At 39.2% G+C, this 18,567-nt stretch overlaps 1 protein-coding gene and 1 pseudogene across 2 annotated transcripts in view; both read right to left on the reverse strand.

The window, feature by feature from the left end:
* LOC309868516 (liprin-beta-1-like) overlaps window positions 1–18,567 on the reverse strand; it is a 153,713-nt gene that overhangs the window by 68,785 nt on the left and 66,361 nt on the right. The window lies entirely within an intron of this gene.
* Window positions 1–18,567, reverse strand: part of LOC309868828 (kelch-like protein 42 pseudogene) — a 28,171-nt pseudogene that overhangs the window by 6,693 nt on the left and 2,911 nt on the right. The window contains exon 2 of the transcript in view: window positions 10,587–10,780. The product of the transcript in view is annotated as a kelch-like protein 42 pseudogene (transcript). The remainder of the gene's footprint in view (window positions 1–10,586; window positions 10,781–18,567) is intronic.

Consider the following 18,567-nt stretch of genomic DNA (forward strand, 5'->3'; position numbering starts at 1 on the left):
GTTCTTTGTCTCATTGGGGTTATCATGCTATATCTCAGAAAGCAAGTCAAAGTGCTTAAAAACAGGAAATATTTCATTATCTCCTCTTCATTATGGTGTCAAATATGCTATGACGCTATTAGCTACATGTTAAACTACGACCAGGTTCTCCACTTTTTGTCACACACATGGGGCTGGGGTTAGAGGAGGCCCATTATACATCAAAAGGACTGAGAGCAAAATGGAAGTGGTCCCTGGAAGGTCCTACCTTTGCTGTGATCTTAAGCTTCGAATGACCGCACTTGCCAGACACACGCTAACCGAAATAACCAAAACATTTTGGGATTCCCATTATCATAATATCCAAAACTAAAACAACTCCTTCAAGTGAACCGCTCAACCTTGAAACCTACAAAGTTCAGCTAGTTGCACTAGACAAGTGTTTGTTACCTAGGATACTCATATTCTAGAATCAATAATGTCATAATGGGCCAAACTGTGGTGAAAACTTACCAAGCATACATAGAGAGCATTCAGCTTTCTCCACACACAGAATTGGAGAGATTAACGTAAATATTATTGCCCACCCCATGTCAATTTTTTACTCAGTAGGATCCCAATGAGAGAAAAAAGTATGTGCGCCGTACCAGCAAAACAAAATCATTTTCTTCAGACTTGCTTACATATTTGTGCTTACTTTTCAGTGTTATATAAACCTGCTTGACAGGTATGAGGTTTATCTCTAAAATTCAAACAATGTATTTTACAGGCCTTTACAACAAATGTTCTTTGTAAGAAACAGAATTTGAAATATTCATTGGGGTTGTCATGCTATATCTCAGAAAGCAAGTCAAAGTGCTTAAAAACAGGAAATATTTCATTATCTCCTCTTCATTATGGTGTCAAATATGCTATGACGCTATTAGCTACATGTTAAACTACGACCAGGTTCTCCACTTTTTGTCACACACATGGGGCTGGGGTTAGAGGAGGCCCATTATACATCAAAAGGACTGAGAGCAAAATGGAAGTGGTCCCTGGAAGGTCCTACCTTTGCTGTGATCTTAAGCTTCGAATGACCGCACTTGCCAAGCACACGCTAACCGAAATAACCAAAACATTTTGGGATTCCCATTATCATAATATCCAAAACTAAAACAACTCCTTCAAGTGAACCGCTCAACCTTGAAACCTACAAAGTTCAGCTAGTTGCACTAGACAAGTGTTTGTTACCTTAGATACTCATATTCTAGAATCAATAATGTCATAATGGGCCAAACTGTGGTGAAAACTTACCAAGCATACATAGAGAGCATTCAGCTTTCTCCACACACAGAATTGGAGAGATTAACGTAAATTTTATTGCCCACCCCATGTCAATTTTTTACTCAGTAGGATCCCAATGAGAGAAAAAAGTATGTGCGCCGTACCAGCAAAACAAAATCATTTTCTTCAGACTTGCTTACATATTTGGGCTTACTTTTCAGTGTTATATAAACCTGCTTGACAGGTATGAGGTTTATCTCTAAAATTCAAACAATGTATTTTACAGGCCTTTACAAAAAATGTTCTTTGTCTCATTGGGGTTATCATGCTATATCTCAGAAAGCAAGTCAAAGTGCTTAAAAACAGGAAATATTTCATTATCTCCTCTTCATTATGGTGTCAAATATGCTATGATGCTATTAGCTACATGTTAAACTACGACCAGGTTCTCCACTTTTTGTCACACACATGGGGCTGGGGTTAGAGGAGGCCCATTATACATCAAAAGGACTGAGAGCAAAATGGAAGTGGTCCCTGGAAGGTCCTACCTTTGCTGTGATCTTAAGCTTCGAATGACCGCACTTGCCAGACACACGCTAACCGAAATAACCAAAACATTTTGGGATTCCCATTATCATAATATCCAAAACTAAAACAACTCCTTCAAGTGAACCGCTCAACCTTGAAACCTACAAAGTTCAGCTAGTTGCACTAGACAAGTGTTTGTTACCTTAGATACTCATATTCTAGAATCAATAATGTCATAATGGGCCAAACTGTCGTGAAAACTTACCAAGCATACATAGAGAGCATTCAGCTTTCTCCACACACAGAATTGGAGAGATTAACGTAAATTTTATTGCCCACCCCATGTCAATTTTTTACTCAGTAGGATCCCAATGAGAGAAAAAAGTATGTGCGCCGTACCAGCAAAACAAAATCATTTTCTTCAGACTTGCTTACATATTTGGGCTTACTTTTCAGTGTTATATAAACCTGCTTGACAGGCATGAAGTTTATCTCTAAAATTCAAACAATGTATTTTACAGGCCTTTACAACAAATGTTCTTTGTCTCATTGGGGTTATCATGCTATATCTCAGAAAGCAAGTCAAAGTGCTTAAAAACAGGAAATATTTCATTATCTCCTCTTCATTATGGTGTCAAATATGCTATGACGCTATTAGCTACATGTTAAACTACGACCAGGTTCTCCACTTTTTGTCACACACATGGGGCTGGGGTTAGAGGAGGCCCATTATACATCAAAAGGACTGAGAGCAAAATGGAAGTGGTCCCTGGAAGGTCCTACCTTTGCTGTGTGTGATCTTAAGCTTCGAATGACCGCACTTGCCAGACACACGCTAACCGAAATAACCAAAACATTTTGGGATTCCCATTATCATAATATCCAAAACTAAAACAACTCCTTCAAGTGAACCGCTCAACCTTGAAACCTACAAAGTTCAGCTAGTTGCACTAGACAAGTGTTTGTTACCTTAGATACTCATATTCTAGAATCAATAATGTCATAATGGGCCAAACTGTCGTGAAAACTTACCAAGCATACATAGAGAGCATTCAGCTTTCTCCACACACAGAATTGGAGAGATTAACGTAAATTTTATTGCCCACCCCATGTCAATTTTTTACTCAGTAGGATCCCAATGAGAGAAAAAAGTATGTGCGCCGTACCAGCAAAACAAAATCATTTTCTTCAGACTTGCTTACATATTTGGGCTTACTTTTCAGTGTTATATAAACCTGCTTGACAGGTATGAGGTTTATCTCTAAAATTCAAACAATGTATTTTACAGGCCTTTACAACAAATGTTCTTTGTCTCATTGGGGTTATCATGCTATATCTCAGAAAGCAAGTCAAAGTGCTTAAAAACAGGAAATATTTCATTATCTCCTCTTCATTATGGTGTCAAATATGCTATGACGCTATTAGCTACATGTTAAACTACGACCAGGTTCTCCACTTTTTGTCACACACATGGGGCTGGGGTTAGAGGAGGCCCATTATACATCAAAAGGACTGAGAGCAAAATGGAAGTGGTCCCTGGAAGGTCCTACCTTTGCTGTGATCTTAAGCTTCGAATGACCGCACTTGCCAGACACACGCTAACCGAAATAACCAAAACATTTTGGGATTCCCATTATCATAATATCCAAAACTAAAACAACTCCTTCAAGTGAACCGCTCAACCTTGAAACCTACAAAGTTCAGCTAGTTGCACTAGACAAGTGTTTGTTACCTAGGATACTCATATTCTAGAATCAATAATGTCATAATGGGCCAAACTGTGGTGAAAACTTACCAAGCATACATAGAGAGCATTCAGCTTTCTCCACACACAGAATTGGAGAGATTAACGTAAATATTATTGCCCACCCCATGTCAATTTTTTACTCAGTAGGATCCCAATGAGAGAAAAAAGTATGTGCGCCGTACCAGCAAAACAAAATCATTTTCTTCAGACTTGCTTACATATTTGTGCTTACTTTTCAGTGTTATATAAACCTGCTTGACAGGTATGAGGTTTATCTCTAAAATTCAAACAATGTATTTTACAGGCCTTTACAACAAATGTTCTTTGTAAGAAACAGAATTTGAAATATTCATTGGGGTTGTCATGCTATATCTCAGAAAGCAAGTCAAAGTGCTTAAAAACAGGAAATATTTCATTATCTCCTCTTCATTATGGTGTCAAATATGCTATGACGCTATTAGCTACATGTTAAACTACGACCAGGTTCTCCACTTTTTGTCACACACATGGGGCTGGGGTTAGAGGAGGCCCATTATACATCAAAAGGACTGAGAGCAAAATGGAAGTGGTCCCTGGAAGGTCCTACCTTTGCTGTGATCTTAAGCTTCGAATGACCGCACTTGCCAAGCACACGCTAACCGAAATAACCAAAACATTTTGGGATTCCCATTATCATAATATCCAAAACTAAAACAACTCCTTCAAGTGAACCGCTCAACCTTGAAACCTACAAAGTTCAGCTAGTTGCACTAGACAAGTGTTTGTTACCTTAGATACTCATATTCTAGAATCAATAATGTCATAATGGGCCAAACTGTGGTGAAAACTTACCAAGCATACATAGAGAGCATTCAGCTTTCTCCACACACAGAATTGGAGAGATTAACGTAAATTTTATTGCCCACCCCATGTCAATTTTTTACTCAGTAGGATCCCAATGAGAGAAAAAAGTATGTGCGCCGTACCAGCAAAACAAAATCATTTTCTTCAGACTTGCTTACATATTTGGGCTTACTTTTCAGTGTTATATAAACCTGCTTGACAGGTATGAGGTTTATCTCTAAAATTCAAACAATGTATTTTACAGGCCTTTACAAAAAATGTTCTTTGTCTCATTGGGGTTATCATGCTATATCTCAGAAAGCAAGTCAAAGTGCTTAAAAACAGGAAATATTTCATTATCTCCTCTTCATTATGGTGTCAAATATGCTATGATGCTATTAGCTACATGTTAAACTACGACCAGGTTCTCCACTTTTTGTCACACACATGGGGCTGGGGTTAGAGGAGGCCCATTATACATCAAAAGGACTGAGAGCAAAATGGAAGTGGTCCCTGGAAGGTCCTACCTTTGCTGTGATCTTAAGCTTCGAATGACCGCACTTGCCAGACACACGCTAACCGAAATAACCAAAACATTTTGGGATTCCCATTATCATAATATCCAAAACTAAAACAACTCCTTCAAGTGAACCGCTCAACCTTGAAACCTACAAAGTTCAGCTAGTTGCACTAGACAAGTGTTTGTTACCTTAGATACTCATATTCTAGAATCAATAATGTCATAATGGGCCAAACTGTCGTGAAAACTTACCAAGCATACATAGAGAGCATTCAGCTTTCTCCACACACAGAATTGGAGAGATTAACGTAAATTTTATTGCCCACCCCATGTCAATTTTTTACTCAGTAGGATCCCAATGAGAGAAAAAAGTATGTGCGCCGTACCAGCAAAACAAAATCATTTTCTTCAGACTTGCTTACATATTTGGGCTTACTTTTCAGTGTTATATAAACCTGCTTGACAGGCATGAAGTTTATCTCTAAAATTCAAACAATGTATTTTACAGGCCTTTACAACAAATGTTCTTTGTAAGAAACAGAATTTGAAATATTCATTGGGGTTATCATGCTATATCTCAGAAAGCAAGTCAAAGTGCTTAAAAACAGGAAATATTTCATTATCTCCTCTTCATTATGGTGTCAAATATGCTATGACGCTATTAGCTACATGTTAAACTACGACCAGGTTCTCCACTTTTTGTCACACACATGGGGCTGGGGTTAGAGGAGGCCCATTATACATCAAAAGGACTGAGAGCAAAATGGAAGTGGTCCCTGGAAGGTCCTACCTTTGCTGTGATCTTAAGCTTCGAATGACCGCACTTGCCAGACACACGCTAACCGAAATAACCAAAACATTTTGGGATTCCCATTATCATAATATCCAAAACTAAAACAACTCCTTCAAGTGAACCGCTCAACCTTGAAACCTACAAAGTTCAGCTAGTTGCACTAGACAAGTGTTTGTTACCTAGGATACTCATATTCTAGAATCAATAATGTCATAATGGGCCAAACTGTGGTGAAAACTTACCAAGCATACATAGAGAGCATTCAGCTTTCTCCACACACAGAATTGGAGAGATTAACGTAAATTTTATTGCCCACCCCATGTCAATTTTTTACTCAGTAGGATCCCAATGAGAGAAAAAAGTATGTGCGCCGTACCAGCAAAACAAAATCATTTTCTTCAGACTTGCTTACATATTTGGGCTTACTTTTCAGTGTTATATAAACCTGCTTGACAGGTATGAGGTTTATCTCTAAAATTCAAACAATGTATTTTAGAGGCCTTTACAACAAATGTTCTTTGTCTCATTGGGGTTATCATGCTATATCTCAGAAAGCAAGTCAAAGTGCTTAAAAACAGGAAATATTTCATTATCTCCTCTTCATTATGGTGTCAAATATGCTATGACGCTATTAGCTACATGTTAAACTACGACCAGGTTCTCCACTTTTTGTCACACACATGGGGCTGGGGTTAGAGGAGGCCCATTATACATCAAAAGGACTGAGAGCAAAATGGAAGTGGTCCCTGGAAGGTCCTACCTTTGCTGTGTGTGATCTTAAGCTTCGAATGACCGCACTTGCCAGACACACGCTAACCGAAATAACCAAAACATTTTGGGATTCCCATTATCATAATATCCAAAACTAAAACAACTCCTTCAAGTGAACCGCTCAACCTTGAAACCTACAAAGTTCAGCTAGTTGCACTAGACAAGTGTTTGTTACCTTAGATACTCATATTCTAGAATCAATAATGTCATAATGGGCCAAACTGTCGTGAAAACTTACCAAGCATACATAGAGAGCATTCAGCTTTCTCCACACACAGAATTGGAGAGATTAACGTAAATTTTATTGCCCACCCCATGTCAATTTTTTACTCAGTAGGATCCCAATGAGAGAAAAAAGTATGTGCGCCGTACCAGCAAAACAAAATCATTTTCTTCAGACTTGCTTACATATTTGGGCTTACTTTTCAGTGTTATATAAACCTGCTTGACAGGTATGAGGTTTATCTCTAAAATTCAAACAATGTATTTTACAGGCCTTTACAACAAATGTTCTTTGTCTCATTGGGGTTATCATGCTATATCTCAGAAAGCAAGTCAAAGTGCTTAAAAACAGGAAATATTTCATTATCTCCTCTTCATTATGGTGTCAAATATGCTATGACGCTATTAGCTACATGTTAAACTACGACCAGGTTCTCCACTTTTTGTCACACACATGGGGCTGGGGTTAGAGGAGGCCCATTATACATCAAAAGGACTGAGAGCAAAATGGAAGTGGTCCCTGGAAGGTCCTACCTTTGCTGTGATCTTAAGCTTCGAATGACCGCACTTGCCAGACACACGCTAACCGAAATAACCAAAACATTTTGGGATTCCCATTATCATAATATCCAAAACTAAAACAACTCCTTCAAGTGAACCGCTCAACCTTGAAACCTACAAAGTTCAGCTAGTTGCACTAGACAAGTGTTTGTTACCTAGGATACTCATATTCTAGAATCAATAATGTCATAATGGGCCAAACTGTGGTGAAAACTTACCAAGCATACATAGAGAGCATTCAGCTTTCTCCACACACAGAATTGGAGAGATTAACGTAAATATTATTGCCCACCCCATGTCAATTTTTTACTCAGTAGGATCCCAATGAGAGAAAAAAGTATGTGCGCCGTACCAGCAAAACAAAATCATTTTCTTCAGACTTGCTTACATATTTGTGCTTACTTTTCAGTGTTATATAAACCTGCTTGACAGGTATGAGGTTTATCTCTAAAATTCAAACAATGTATTTTACAGGCCTTTACAACAAATGTTCTTTGTAAGAAACAGAATTTGAAATATTCATTGGGGTTGTCATGCTATATCTCAGAAAGCAAGTCAAAGTGCTTAAAAACAGGAAATATTTCATTATCTCCTCTTCATTATGGTGTCAAATATGCTATGACGCTATTAGCTACATGTTAAACTACGACCAGGTTCTCCACTTTTTGTCACACACATGGGGCTGGGGTTAGAGGAGGCCCATTATACATCAAAAGGACTGAGAGCAAAATGGAAGTGGTCCCTGGAAGGTCCTACCTTTGCTGTGATCTTAAGCTTCGAATGACCGCACTTGCCAAGCACACGCTAACCGAAATAACCAAAACATTTTGGGATTCCCATTATCATAATATCCAAAACTAAAACAACTCCTTCAAGTGAACCGCTCAACCTTGAAACCTACAAAGTTCAGCTAGTTGCACTAGACAAGTGTTTGTTACCTTAGATACTCATATTCTAGAATCAATAATGTCATAATGGGCCAAACTGTGGTGAAAACTTACCAAGCATACATAGAGAGCATTCAGCTTTCTCCACACACAGAATTGGAGAGATTAACGTAAATTTTATTGCCCACCCCATGTCAATTTTTTACTCAGTAGGATCCCAATGAGAGAAAAAAGTATGTGCGCCGTACCAGCAAAACAAAATCATTTTCTTCAGACTTGCTTACATATTTGGGCTTACTTTTCAGTGTTATATAAACCTGCTTGACAGGTATGAGGTTTATCTCTAAAATTCAAACAATGTATTTTACAGGCCTTTACAAAAAATGTTCTTTGTCTCATTGGGGTTATCATGCTATATCTCAGAAAGCAAGTCAAAGTGCTTAAAAACAGGAAATATTTCATTATCTCCTCTTCATTATGGTGTCAAATATGCTATGATGCTATTAGCTACATGTTAAACTACGACCAGGTTCTCCACTTTTTGTCACACACATGGGGCTGGGGTTAGAGGAGGCCCATTATACATCAAAAGGACTGAGAGCAAAATGGAAGTGGTCCCTGGAAGGTCCTACCTTTGCTGTGATCTTAAGCTTCGAATGACCGCACTTGCCAGACACACGCTAACCGAAATAACCAAAACATTTTGGGATTCCCATTATCATAATATCCAAAACTAAAACAACTCCTTCAAGTGAACCGCTCAACCTTGAAACCTACAAAGTTCAGCTAGTTGCACTAGACAAGTGTTTGTTACCTTAGATACTCATATTCTAGAATCAATAATGTCATAATGGGCCAAACTGTCGTGAAAACTTACCAAGCATACATAGAGAGCATTCAGCTTTCTCCACACACAGAATTGGAGAGATTAACGTAAATTTTATTGCCCACCCCATGTCAATTTTTTACTCAGTAGGATCCCAATGAGAGAAAAAAGTATGTGCGCCGTACCAGCAAAACAAAATCATTTTCTTCAGACTTGCTTACATATTTGGGCTTACTTTTCAGTGTTATATAAACCTGCTTGACAGGTATGAGGTTTATCTCTAAAATTCAAACAATGTATTTTACAGGCCTTTACAACAAATGTTCTTTGTAAGAACATTTGGTTTCATTAAACACATGAGGTTGACCACCGTACCCAAACACCAATGTAGAAGGTAAAAGAAATGGTTGCTATGTCTCTCTCTCTCTTTTTCAATTATTTATTACCCCAAAAAGCTGGCAATTATCTTATCTTTACTGGAAAGTCATGAGGGAGAGGCACTGGGACTAGCTCCACAGGGATAAAAACTTGAGGGCATTAAAAAACAAAAAAGTTCACTGCGTCCCATGCATTTCTCTTGGTCACTGCCTCTCCTTAGATGCATAAACACAGCACCTGTACTGAGTTCAACAGTGGCTCCCTCAAAGATATGCGCTTTCTATTCCTGTCATATAAATAAATCAAATCTTTTTTAAAAAATAAAAAATAAATAAATTTTTTTGGCCAAGAGGTAACTCGGACACAAGTGGGGGAGAGTGATAAAAGGCAAGACACACTTCTATCTGGTGGGCCCCACCGCCTCCTAACACAACCAAGTTTGTCATTATCATGTGAGATGCTATCTACCAAGAACAGCAGTAAAAAACCTATTGGGAAAACTTATTTCCAAATTATCAATGCCAAATGCCCACCAAAAACAGTACAGCTTAATAAAAAGCACAACCACCTCCCACCTCTGGTCAGGAAAAAGTTCTCTTATATTGTTGTCTTTTGTAATCCTCTTACACTATGTGAACAACAGCCTTGAGCTGAGCTTCTGGAAACTGTCTGATAGGTTTGTGCTCAAGAACGAAGAAAGTGAAAACACAGATCCACAAGGATGTTCTGGCCCTAAATTCCATAGTGTTAAATGTGTTTGCAAGAAGGATGGCACTTACCCAGTCCAGTCACAAGACAGCTGCTCACAAGGCTGGGCTTCCAGAGCAGAAAGAAAATACGTATTCTCTTGGGGCACCTGGGTGGCTCAGTGGGTTAAGCCACTGCCTTCGGCTCAGGTCATGATCTCAGGGTCTTGGGATCGAGTCCCGCATCGGGCTCTCTGCTCAGCAGGGAGCCTGCTTCCCTTCCTCTCTCTCTGCCTGCCTCTCCATCTACTTGTGATTTCTCTCTGTCAAATAAACAAATAAAATCTTTAAAAAAAGAAAAAAAAAGAAAATACGTATTCTCTTCATCACATCCTCTACCCCATTCAATTTTCATGCTCACACAAAGGGATCAAAGGTCCCTTCTGTCCAAAGTACCCTTGTAATACTCAACTCTCTTCCTCCCAGATATGCAAATGTCCAGTATATAATGTATGAAATTACAATATGTACATCAGAGCATTTCCCCAGGCTGCCCAAGCTCACGTGGAAGAGGATCACTTACTTGGCCCCTTCACTTACCCCTGGTCGTATATCCTCCAATGACATAAATTTTCCCCTTACACTCACACGCAGAGAACTCGGCCAGAGGGTTTGGTAAGGGTGCCACAAAATTCCAGGCATCCTGCTCGGGATTGTAACACTCAACATTAGAAACAGCCTGCCCACCAATGGCATAGAGTTTTGAATTAACAGCCACAAGTTTGAAGTTAGACCTGAAAGAGAGATACAAAGGCCCAGAGAGTCAGTTTTCTTAACCATTAAGAAGGCAATGACATCAACTGCTAAAGCAGACTGAGGAATGTGCTGGAGATCTAAAGAAAATTAGCTCTCCAAGCTGGGTGCCATTCTGCCTGGGGACAGAGGAATGGCCAAATGACACCTCAAATTTCACTCCTATCTCAGAATTCACAAGAATGAAGCATTTTTCAAATGTTAGCAATTAGAGATAAGCAACTCAATATAACCAAGAGTAGTCTTGCTTAGCCTTATGCCAAGAACCAAAGATATTTTAATAGTAATATTAATTTATTCATATTAACATTAAATAATAATTTATATTAATATTTAATATTTTAATATTTCTTTCAACAGCGGGAGCAAGTGTTAAGGGAGGAACGCATAACCTCCCTTGTCTCTCTACTCAGCATGTTTCCTCCCCATTGAGGAGGCTCCATGTTAGGTACACACTAGCACCTTCTATGGTGCATATGCTAAGGGTGGGTGCTAGAGGGTGGTTCAAAGACCCCTTTACCACAAGTGCTCCTGGCAGATCTCTCGCCCCCCCATCCCACCGCTCCATCCGAGGGCATCTTATATACTGTTTCACAACACAATACAAAGGGCTACATAAACACCAAACTAAACATATTTTGATACAGCACCCTTACGGGGGCTTCCGTATGTTAACAAATACTTAAATCAACAAATGCTCATTTATCATAATAGAAAATAATTTTAGGGGCACCCGGGTGGCTCAGCTGGTTGAGCGTCAGCCTTTGGCTCAGGTCATGATTCCAGGGTTCTGGGAGTCTGCTTCTCCCTCTCCTTCCTGCTCATGCTCTCTCTCACTATCTCTGTCTCTCTCAAATAAATAAAATAATTTTAAAAGGAGAAGACACTGGTTTTAAGCCCCATATTCAGTAATACAATCAAATACTGCTCATCAGCTTCAGATGCTACATAAAAGTCTTGTAACTTTTAACTTCTGAATTGAAAAGAAAAAACGAATTTGTTCCAGTGTAGCGCACAGAAATTAATGACTCCTTGAAGGCCAGATGGGATACACATTTGGGTCAGTCTCCCAGATTGGTGCTTGGTCTCAAGTTTACAGGAGTGTGAGCAGAGCACAATGCAACAGAAAGACCTGAAGCAGCTCTCTGACCCTAGTCCAAACACACCAATTCACTATTGCTGGTATGGGGATAATACTCATCACAGGATGGTCAAGACATTACAGGCAACAGTTTCTCAGGAAGTACCACACTGAGAGAAGATACTACCATTATAATTTCTTAGTTTTCTAGTGTTTGAAATAAAGTAGTAAATTTAGAGACCACATCTACCACTAATACAACAATGTCTTCAAAATTAACAATATCCTAAGAAAGAATGGGGAGACCCACATTTGAAAAATGCAGGTAAGAGGGTAGATGAGGAAGAAACAGGGAACAAGTTGGCCATGTGTGATCTCCTAGCAGGAGTCTAATCAACACTGATGTACCATGACATAGGACATGTGGGTAATAGCCACCTACACCTACTAAAACAGTAAGATGTTTTCAAAGGTGCCTGCAACGTGTCCGTTTAAATGAGTCTTTATTTTGTTTTTCAAATGACAAAGTGAACAGAGTACTCTTCAGCAAGAACCTCACATTGTCCATTACACCTAGCCAGCCAGTCACATTTTATGCCAACCGACTTCACTGGGGTGGCAGCCACCGGGGGGGGGGGGGGTCTCTACTTCATGTTGCTTACTTTTCCTGCTGCCAATGGTCCTTAAAATCTGACCATGAGGGCGCCTGGGTGGCTCAGTGGGTTAAGCCGCTGCCTTCGGCTCAGGTCATGATCTCAGGGTCCTGGGATCGAGTCCCGCATCGGGCTCTCTGCTGAGCAGAGAGCCTGCTTCCCTCTCTCTCTCTCTGCCTGCCTCTCCATCTACTTGTGATTTCTCTCTGTCAAATAAATAAATAAAATCTTTAAAAAAAAAAAAAAAATCTGACCATGATGCCCTCTCTGTGTGTGCAAATTTGGGGAACCAAAGGAAATAAAGCTTGCAAATAAGGACTAAATTTTACCAGTCTGCAATTTGTTTTTGCTTCCCAAAGGTACACAGATAGTAAATTTTCTAAGATCAAAACGGTTTTTAATATTCATCCAGCATAAGCATTTGTCCTAAGTAAACATGTAAGGGCTGAATGAGTAAGCAGTTAAAAGTAAACAATTCCATCTCTCCAGACCCAGCATGCTCAAATTCACTTGAAGAGAAGACGCTTTTCAATATTGAGTTGAAGATGAAACTGCCACCCCAACGCGGACCACTTAGTGAACACGCGTCCTGCTGAGGATTGTGAGCCCAGGCTCACACGGGGAGATCTTAGCTCCACCACTCAATGGCTGTGTGACCTTAGATAAGTCACTAAATCTCAGTTCATCTCGTCCTCAGTTTCCCCACCTGTGAAGTGGAGAAAGGAACATATATCACACAGGAAGAGTTGAAAAGGGGAACACCTGCAGAAAGGGGTCACAAGAGGGAATGCTTTTTCTGGGTGTCATAAGACTAAATTTCTTAATTCCGAGAGGATCTCTTTGTCATTTGTTAACTGCAACAGTCACCGGCTGGAATGTATTCTGGAATTACATACAAAGTGCTCTCTCATCCATAAATTCTCACCATGAAGCACCTCATTTCCTACTCTTTGAAAGTAACTCTTTCACTCTTCACCTACTGGAAGGGTGAAAGTATGAATCCAAGCTACGGCTTTAAAAAAAAAAATTCATCTCTAGTGTTTTCTTAATATTGATCCCTGACATACTACCTTCAGGGGGTAAAAAGAATAATTTTTAAACCAAATAATGATGTGTTGTAGCTACATCCTTGACTGACTTAGAAATAAAGGGGAAAAAATGCTGATTTAATTACTACTTCACCTCAAGGAAATAAAGAGCCCAGCAAATCCTTAAAAACTAAGTGACATGAAACATGCTGAACCCTGCTACACAGATCAACAGTAGCTGTATACAGCTGTAGGGCGGCCGGTGACACAGAGGTGGGAGCGGCTTCGGATGCTGGCCCTGTAACCATGCAAACTTATGAAACTCATCCTCAATTTCCCCTTGGGAAGATGGAGCCAATACTACTAAAAAGAGATTAAAAAGATCTAAAAAGAGACTACTCCAAAGAGATGCTGTGAGTGTGAAATAGGAAGTGACATCTAAAACAGTGTCTACAACATGTAGCCCAGAGTTAAGAGCTCAAGAAATAGGAACCATTGTCAAGGTTTGGTACAAAGAAAAGTTTGTTGCCATTGGAGTAAACATCAGAGAAAAATGGCAAGATCTTTTCTCAACCACACAGAAAAGACATATAGTTTGTGGAGCATTCAGGTCCTTGTGTCCCCTCCTCCTCCTCCTCTTGCCTACCTTCTGCCACTTCCCTATGGATTAACCTCCCCTGAGGACCAGCAGGTCGCTACCTACTAGGTGTCTGAGAGACTGGAGCACACGAAGCAACTACTGGACAAAATCACAATGAGTGGGGGATGAACAGACATATAGTTTTCTTTCCTTCCCACTATTCTCGGGCTGCAACCTTAACTAGAAAGGAGACCAGAAATGCCCTAAAATACTAAACTTTGGCCCAGAGAAAAAGGGAACAGCTAAGGCTGACGACAGTAATTCCGTCTCAGCCAGGAAACTTGTTTAACTCTCTCCCGGCTTTGTATTCACACACAGAACAACTGCAGAGCAAAAGTACAGGGCAATCAGAGAGACTAGAGATGTTAGAGACGGAGAAATGAACGACCAGGATTGCTGCAACAGTGGCCAGTTCCTGCAAGTTATCACCAATGGAAGCAAGGAGGGAGGGCAAGCAATGTTGTGGGTACACAGACTTTCGCACAGATGTCCTGACAACTCCTGAGATCAAACCCACATGCAGACCACTGGGCAGTGGGGCATCCCTGGACTTCAAAGCAGCCTCTCTGCTCTGCTGTGTACTCACACTGCCATTTTCAAGTGTGCCGGCACAACACTAACATCTCTTTCTTCCTTTTTGGGCGGGGGGGGGGGGCATGGGGAACACTACTGGTCACATGCACCATTTTATCCAGGGTGCAAAGGGCTTTACAGAATCTCTCAAGCTAGGGTTCCTGCCTGTCCCATACTATTTAAGATTCTGAGATCACCACCCTATTCTGTTGCTGAGGAATGTGGGCTGCTTTGCATTTGACCACTTTGTCAAAGTAAAACAGTAAAGGTACTGTGATGTAAAGGTACATCACAGAGGCAGTGAATCAAGCCAGATGTGAAATGCTGTGTAATCACAGGGGCTGAAATCTGCTTTTCCTCAAGGTTCTAAGTTTCCTCTGGTGTTTCCAGAAACTGTATTAGATACATTATCCAGAAACAATCCCATTCTAAGTTTCATTTTTACTTGTTTCATCATCTAAATTCCTTGAGGACAGGAACCATGTTGTCTTTGTTGTTTGCCCAATAGTGACTAGAAAGATGCTAGACATGAATGAAGGCTGTGGTGAAGCTCAAACACATGTAATGAAATTTTTAAAAGCAGCACAAAGCATCTGTGCTCCACTTCTCTGAAGAAAATAATTTTTAAGAAAATTAAAAAATGCACATGAAGATGGTCACTGCCAGTCTAGAAGCCAAACTGTAAATACTCTAAATGGTTATATCTATTCAATGGATATTTACATTTTGGTTACGCTACTTACTACACACCTTAGCAAATTACTTACTTACAGTTTCTGACTGTAAAATGGGAACCTGCCTGATACAGTCTTTGTGAAGAATAAGTGAGATAATACATGCAAAGCAGTAAGAACAGTACCTAGCACAGAGTAAATGTTCAGTTAAATGTTACCTAATATTATTTTTCTGCTATTCTAAATAACGACAGTGACTGTTATAAGATAAAAATATTCACAATATTACATTTAAAAAAATAAAATAATATAGTCACTTTTATTACAATAATATATGATATAGTTCATAATTCAAAAACAATGGTGCATTTTGAGCATCTATGAATTATTGGATACCACATTAGCAGTAGGGGCACACAGAAGCAATGAACTGGACCTGACTGGAAGGGAGAGAAGCAGACATAAGCAGAAAACTTCAATTCGAGGTGGAAAGTATTCTAGAGAAACAAAGAATTTGAATATTTAGCCTAACTCAGAGTTCAGAAAGGGACATCCAATTGAGCTGACCCTCAAATCTGAGTCAAAGTATGAGAGAGATAAAGAAGGTTACAAATTCCAACATGGCACCCAATTTTAAAATTTGGTGGAAAAAAGTATCTGTGTAGAAAAAAAACAGTAGCTCGGGGTTGCCTGACTCGCTCAGTCAGTGGAGCACGCAACTCTTAATCTCAGGGTTTTGAGTTCAAGCCCCACCTTCGCCCAGAACTTACTTAAAAAAAAAATAAACAAAAGTTTAAAAAAAAACTAGAAAATTCCTGAGAATAGCTGCAAAAAATATACAGACTATACAAAGATCATAAACCTTTCCTGAAAGACCAAAAGACCTAAATACATGAAAAAACATTTTTTCTATCTGCAAAGTATTATGAAACTATTAATCCTCCTCCAACTTAACTGATAAATATCAATCAAAACTCCAACAGAACTTGACAATTGGATTCTAAAGCTTCTCTGAAGGGGAAAATGTACAAAGAATAGCTAAGAGAATAAAAATAAAACCAAAAAGGGGTGCCTGGGTGGCTCAGTGGGTTAAGCCTCTGCCTTTGGCTCAGGTCATGATCTCAGGGTCCTGGGATCGAGTCCAGCATTGGGCTCTCTGCTCAGCAGGGAGCCTGCTTCCCCCTCTCTCTGCCTGCTGATCTGCCTACTTGTGATGTGTCTCTCTCTCTCTCTGTCAAATAAATAAATAAAATCTTAAAAAAAAAATAAACAGAAAAAAATGGGTCTCTATTCCACGAGATAACAGAATAGTTTACCAAGCTGCAATAATTTAAAAGTATGCTATTGGAAAAAATAAATAAATAAATAAATAAATATAAATAAAAGTATGCTATTGGTAAAGGAAAAGCCAATATGTCAATATGGAAACAGGAAAATTATCATCTGATAACTGGTTGTGCAAATCACAGTGAGGACTGAGGCCACTGAGACATTTAGGAAACATGCTATAACCTTACATTATACTTTACATAAAAATAAATCCCAAACACATTCAAATATAAATGTAAAAAGGCAAAACCATAAAATAGATTATAAGACAGATGAATATTTGTATATTCTTAACTTGTAGACACCTTTCCTGTGCAAGATTAAAAGCTAATAGTATGTATGACAAATTTGACTCCCCCAAAATTTAAATTTCCTCATGTAAGAATACGTGATACATTTGTATAAAGAGATCTTTTTAAGATTATAATGAAGATTAGGTATTACATATTAAAGATTTAAAATCTGATGTCCAAAATTGGAGGCTCACAATGCCAGTGTTGTCCTACAGTTTGTTTGGTCTGCAAGGTTTCTGTTATTGTTGATGTTGGTTTTTTCAATGCAGTAAGTTGCCAGTCTTTAAAAATCAGGGCATCTGGCTATCTGGCAATGCTTTCTATACTTGGAGATAGCAACAAGCTGTGGGTGACAGGGGTGGGGCCCTCTTGCGGTAGGGTGACAGCTCTCCGATTCATCATCACTCCAACCCACCCCTCTACTCATTGACTTCACCAGCCTAGTCACTTTGTGGATTTTTATTTTTGAGGCCTTCCAGTAAAATAAAGGCAGGGGGGAAACAGTGCAACATTACCTAAGAGACAAGAGATTGATTCTACGTATGTAAACAGAATTTCTAAACGGAATAGGAAAAAGATAAACCAATTTTATTTTTCATTGGCAAAGGCCACTTATAAAATATATACAAAGTGCCAATAAACATCTGAGAGGAAAAATTTCTCTCCCAAGCAGAAAGATTCACATCAGTGTTTGCCAACTGGATTGGTAAAAATATAAAATGATGATAATATCCTGTCTTGGCAGGAGTACAGGAACTGGCAAGCTCAGACACTGTTGATAGGAGAGGAGATCTGAACAATGTTCTGATGGGCAATTTGGCAGGGGCTACCAAAATTTAAAACTTATATATACTTTGGCCCACCTATCCAGAGATTCCAGGAATTTGTTATTTAGGACTACTGAAAAATGCCTGCTAAGAGAGGCACATCTATGCCAAGATGTTCAACATAGCATTTTTTAAAAAGATCTTATGTATTCGAAAGAGAGAGTGAGCGAGTGAGAGAGCACAAGTGTGGGGAGGGGCAGAGGGAGAGGGAGAAGCAGACTCCCCGAGGAGCAGGGAGCCTAACATGGGACCCATTCCAGGGCCCTGGGATCATGACCTGAGCCAAAGGCAGATGCTTAACCCACTGAGCAACCCAGGCATCCCATTATAGCAGTGTTTATAATGGCAAATAGAAGCAACTTAAATGCTCACGAGTAAGGGATGGGCTGATTACATTACCATACAGCCAAAGGCTAGAATACAGCTCTTAATGAGTGAGACAGCTCTATGTATGTTGATATTTGTTGATACAGAAAAAACTCTCCAAGTGGAATTGTCATAATAATCAGCACAGCCTAATCAACCTATGGTAAAAATATATAGAAGATGAACAGACACCCCTACATGTACACACATACAAACATTTTCCCCTAACAATTATTAACATACTTATGTTTATATAAATGTACATTTATAACATATATTTACAAATGTATAATATATAAATATA

The sequence above is a fragment of the Mustela nivalis genome (genome assembly GCF_964662115.1).
Source record: "Mustela nivalis genome assembly, chromosome: 7".
Classification (NCBI taxonomy): domain Eukaryota; kingdom Metazoa; phylum Chordata; class Mammalia; order Carnivora; family Mustelidae; genus Mustela; species Mustela nivalis.